Below are 6,036 nucleotides of genomic sequence, written 5' to 3'. Positions count from 1 at the left end.
CAAAAGCATATTAAGAATGTTTAATGTTTTAGAAATAAAATACAAGCCAAATAAGTAAGAAAATAGGTAGTAGCACTATGCTAAGCTTAATAGGCAGTATTTTCATTGGGAAAATGTTAAAGTAAAGCAGTAAAAGTTCATATGTTTGTGGTTTTGAGCTTCTACTTGTTATTCGTTTAAGGAATATAATTGTGATTTCTAATTCTGAAGAAAGTAATCTGCTGTTTTCATTCCCAAGGGAGCACATATGGTGCTATAGTCAGTTGTGGTTTAAAGCTACTTGCTGCTCAGTAACTAATCAACTGCCTCAGTCATGTTTTGTCTTTGTCACAAGAGGAGCCAAAGCATGGCCTGTCAGGTTCTGGAACGAGGCTGTGATCTAGTCTGTTATTTTGCACCTCTTGCTACATGACATTGTGAAGGACTAAATGTATGAATTTAAAACTCTTTGGGTTGCAGCTGGTCTTACTTAGTATTCCTGAAATTGTGTGTTTTCCTGTATAACACGATTGAGTCTTTTATGCATCAACTTTAGTACACATAGAGGGATGATGTGATTTGCATATTATTTATTCCATCTAAGAACATTTGGTTTTATCGAAGTTGTCTGTTTTATACTTAAATGACAATCCCAGAAAGCCTCAAACACTTCCCATTAAAACTGAAATAGAAAATGGAAGTATTCTAGGATCCTAGAATATGGTTCCAAATTGCATGGAAGAAATACTCTTAAGAGTATTTGAGAGCCCGAAATGTCATTTACAAAAGTATCATCACAGTGACGCGATCAGAGGCAATGCTTTTAAATTAAGAGTCTCCAGTTGGCATGTTGAGTTGAATTCTGAAGCTCTCTCTTTTAATGTCTGTCTGTTTCTTAAATTTCAGGCATTGTCTTTTTGGCTAGGTCTTCCAAAAGTTTGCCCTGTGCTTTTTGGATGATAACTTCTGTTTTAATCTGTTTCACATTGTGTGGATAGTATTCTTTCTCTAGAATGTGAAAGGCTTTCTGTAAAACCACACTATGGCTTCAGAGTTTTACCAGCTTCTGCTTAAAGCCTCAAGCACTGTCTGGTAAGTTGATTTAATGGTGAGTTTCTTGAAAGGCTTCCTGAGTCCAAAGGCCTGCCCTACCTTTAATTTACAAATCACCCTAATGGAAGATAGTACTAAGAGAACCGTTTTTCAACCTCCTCTTTAATGGACTATGTTACTTTCGCCAGCAGTAATCGGAACCAATTATTACTAATAAAAAGCAACAGAGACATTTTATTGAAAACTTCAGCCAGCTGGATTATGCCTTAATTTAAGCCATTGTATAAGTACGTATATTAAATTAAGAAAACAATCTTGTGTTTAAATAATGAACTTGACAAATAGCAAGAAAACAAGTTTGGAGACTGACTCAAAGTTCTATGGTTTTTTGCCTTGATTGTCCTTCAGTCATAATGTTATTTAGAATAGCTTTGTATATACTTAAAAGCCAGTAGCTTTCTGATGATGAAGCATTAAGTTTTATCATCTACTTGAAAGTGTATTTTAACATTTGTTCTCATGTTGTGGGTTAGGAAACAGTTTATTTCTCAAATTGTTTATAACTCAATTAAAATGAAAGAATTCATAACACTTAACTTGTAGGCATTTAACAGTTGCTTTGCTCACACTGTATTCTAGATAGGTCTGCTTGGAGCACGTGCTTCACCTTATGTTTCTGGAGGCTGTCCATCTATTTTTAAGTATGGTGTGGTTTGGTTTTGTGTGGGTTTTTTTCTCCAAACTACAAAGATCAATGCAGGAAAAAAAACCAATAGCTACTCAATGCAATATCTTCGGTTAAAGTATGTAAACTGGCAATGAGTTATATACTTTGACTATTCCAGTACTGTACAAATCAGGTGACCCTGGTGCACCAGTTTGGCTGTGACTGTTTGGACCCTGATCTTGGGCAGTTCAATCACTTCCATCAAAAACCAAGGCTCTGGCTTTTTGTCTTGCAAAAACCTCCCTGACCAGCTTAATGTAAAACTTAATGTTGTATAGGAAAATGTGAAGATATGTTCAGTGTAGCTGACTCTGATTTTATCTGATGATTGCAGATACACATCCCACACTAAACTTGAGTTAAAATGCTCAAAGTAATGAAAGTAATGTTAAAAGTGATGTTGATGTGCTTCTTGTTTACATGTTTCACATAGTAAGCCATTAGCTAACTATCTAAAAAAACAATAATAAGGATTCTATTTCTGAAAAATTGTATATGTTCAGGGGAAGCAGTTGTTTTAGTAAAAAAAAAAACCAACAAAACCAAACAAAACCAAAAATCAAAACAACAATAACCAACCCCACTAAAAAAAAAAAAAAAAATTTAAAAACACAACCCAAAAAACTCTTTGGATCACAGTAGTGAGGATCAGATTCTTTTGGGGGTCTGAAATTACTAAATATCAGTGTGTTGGACCAAGTGTTTGGTTTTGAGTGTGTCCTCCTGAAGGGCTGCACAAATGCAGCTGAAGGTAGAATGCAACCTGAAAGACTTTAAGTGTGATGAGTAAGGGAGAAGTATCCCAAACCCTGTTTTAATTTTGGGGATGTTTTTTTTCTTGTCACAAATGAAGAGCATTTTAAATGAAATATATAAAAAAGAAACAGAAAAAAAAATTCAAAAATATATTCTGTTTTTACCAGTGGCAGTAAAAAAGAGCACATCCACATATGTAAGAATTATACTTGTGAAAATATTTAATGTTTTCTCTAAGCTTGGACAAATGCCAGAAGACAGAAAATCTGCAGCACAGCATATTTTCCAATAGGTTTATTAACATGTCTAATAGAAAGCTTCATTTAGAAAACTGTTGATTTCTTTTTTTTTCCTCCTTCTTTTATATTGACCATACCAAATTTCTTGAACTCTTTATGGGATGTCTTGATCTCAGATAATCAGTCAAGCTTTTCCTTTAGAAGCTGTTCTTTTCTTACAGTAGCCCTCAGTATGCCTTTTGCTAAGAATGCCTTGTGAGTCTTGATGTTCTCCTATAGATTCTTGCTTTGAAAGCTCTTTCAAAACACAATACTTTGGTCCATATATATGCTTAGTATCTCCAGGATATCTCACCCTACAGTTTGTAGAACTTTTCCTGGCTAGGCAATTAAAAAAAAAAAAAAAGCGTTCAGTAACAGTGTTGCCTTGAAGTAAATTCTTACATGCTGCTATTTTTGTGCAAGATCCTGCAGTTTTGTTCTTGTCTTCTCTTTAGCCCCATGTTTGGGTAGTGCATATTCTGGTCTCTTGCACTACGCTGGCTGTTTAGGATGTAAAGCCCTGTAATATTTCTTTTTAATGGCAACTTTGTGGAGTATCAATTAACAAAGCAGTCTTTTGTATATGCTTTCATTGTTTGACATGTTATTTGTAGTACATTCATGGGTAAATAAGCTGGCTAAGCAGTAATGTGCAACTAGTGCATATTGACACTTGACACGCATCACATTGACACAAGTAAGTGCTTGAAATATAGACATACCAGCAGATCCAAATATTTGTCCAAAGCCTGCAGAGATGGTGCCTGTTTCCATGACAAATATAATCTCTGACGTTTTAAAATAAAATCTGTAAGGGCTGCATCTTCAGGAAAATGAGGACATTATTATTAGAGTCCAGAAGAGAACAGGAACTATGATCAGAGGTCCAGAAAACATCAGCAACAAGGCAAGATTAATCTTCAGGTATTTTATCTAGAGTGTGGCTTCCCAGCTGGCTGGCAGGACATGAAGCACAGACTTGCACTACCAAGCTCTTTGCCTTTTCAGTTTAGGCTCTGTGCCAATGGTGCTAGGTAGGATGGAGAGGGAAAGGATAAGAAAAAAAGTGAAGGTGGCTCAGAAAGCACGAGGAGACACTGAAAAAGAATGCCAGTGGAAGAATTTACTCCAGAGACGTCCAAAACAACTACTACAAGGAAAAGACCTAAGGGCATATATGACAAATATCCAAAAATCTGAAATGCTACTGCAAAGTGGAAAAACAAACAATTTTTTTTTTCTTTTTCAAGTAGGGGTGGCATTAGAATTAATAGACTTAAATTAGAGTAAGGGAATTTTGGGGCTGGTGGTAGAAAAATCTCTAAGAATGGCTAACAACTTAAGTGGTTAGCCATGGGAAGCATATGTAAACCTCTATGGGGCAGGGCTATTTCCAATGTTTACTATTGCTGAGCTCATCTTGTTCTCTTGTTCTGAGAGTAAAGAATTTAACCACATAGACAAGAGCCGTGTCATTCCACTTGCGTTGGGGGCCACTGAACAAGCCCTGGCCCGCTTTAGTCCTCATGTAGTCTGAGGATCAGGCTTTTTATAATTTAATGCCATCATAGCATGAACTTTATCACATAGCAGTCATTTTGAGTGCTGTAATGGAGTTTTGCAAGCATTGTGACTGACAATTCAGATCTTGTATTACAAAGACTTTTGGTTTTGTTTTGCTAATTTAAAGACGATAAATCCTCTGGAAAGAAACAACATCAAAGCACACGTTAAATAGATGCAGTGCTCTTTCTACTGCTCTTTCTATTTTTTTTAAATGTACATTTAATTTGTTGAATTGCATTGAATGTTTCTGGCACCCTGGAACATTTTTGGACAGGACAGCCTTGTGTGCTACCAGAAGCTTTCTTTGGCACTGGCACAAGAGTATTGTCTCTTCGCTGATCCTCTGTATCTTCTGCATTTATCAATTATGTGCTCTTCTGTGAGTGTTTCACCTTTACCTTTTCCTCTTCCAGTTTTGCAGGTAAATATTCAAATTATGTGGAGTAAAGATGAGGTTTTGCCATTTGTAGGTTAGTGATAGATGATAAATAATGTGCTTAAATTGGATTTTCTTCAGTTGGGAACTAGTATATTGTGCACAGTCATCTATAAATTCAGGAACTAGTAGAGGACTTAACTTCATGTGATGCAGTGACTCAGTTTCAGTTCTGTTTTCCCAGCAGCTGTTGGGAATATTGCAACTGTTGGTCCTGTTGTTGATCTGCTGGTAGGCAAGGGTTACAAGTGCACATGCTCCTGGCATAATTTGGAGCCACCTTCATTTGCTGAAGGTGGCATTACAGTTTATCAAGTTTCTCACAATATTTTCCTGCATGTTAGCATGCAAGTTTAGATCCAGATGGCAAATTTCATCCAGGTGTTTATCTCTGAGAAATCTTTGAGATGATCTGTGGGCTGGAAATTTTAGGCTGAGGACTGCTTACTGCTGATGCACATGCACTGTATGTTGTGAACTTTCTTTGGGTGTATAATGTCAATGTTGGTTAGCTGTCAATACGCAGAGACATGGTCTCAAAGTAAACAAGCTCATCCTAGCTCCTAAAAAAAATTAGTGACTTGAGCTGGTAGGGTGCCTTGCAGTAGCAGATAAACAACACCTGATTGTCATGAACTGCTGAAAATTTCCAGTACTGAGGCTGTGCTGCTCTTTATGAACAGCAATACCTTGTTCAGTCTGTGCAGTTAGTTCAGTGGTCCTTCCAGGGGACCAGCCCTTCAGTTTTGGATTGTACACAAGAGTCATAGCTGATACTGTTGCCTATCCAGTAACTTTTTCCTTAAGCTCTGGAAGTTTGTTGAGGCTAGATATAGCTCTTTTCATCTTAAAGGTATAGCTGTAGTCAGGAAAATGCCATAAACCTGCCACTTCTCCATTGTGGATCCAAGCTTTAAATGGCTGGGATGGTAGGAAGCTGGTGATGTTTGGGGAGGAGCATGATCCTTGGCATGCATTTTCCACAGCAATAAACCAGTACATTTCTTTTTTATTATTATTCTGCTCTGACTGTTCCATTTCACATTGAACAAAAACTTCAGAACAGTGGTTCAGGTTTAGCTTGCCAAAAAAACCCGCAGTGGTGCAGTTCAATATGGTTTGGGTCAGAATCTGGTTTTTTCATAGCTGGCAGAAGAGACTTAAAAAAATTGAGTGTGTCACAGATGTTACCACAGACTCTAACATGGCAGCAAGCCTGTGTGAGGAACGTAGCCTCA

The sequence above is a fragment of the Haliaeetus leucocephalus genome, unplaced genomic scaffold (assembly GCF_000737465.1).
Source record: "Haliaeetus leucocephalus isolate CR32 unplaced genomic scaffold, Haliaeetus_leucocephalus-4.0 Scaffold76, whole genome shotgun sequence".
NCBI lineage: Eukaryota > Metazoa > Chordata > Aves > Accipitriformes > Accipitridae > Haliaeetus > Haliaeetus leucocephalus.
Note: the sequence above shows the minus strand (reverse complement) of the source record.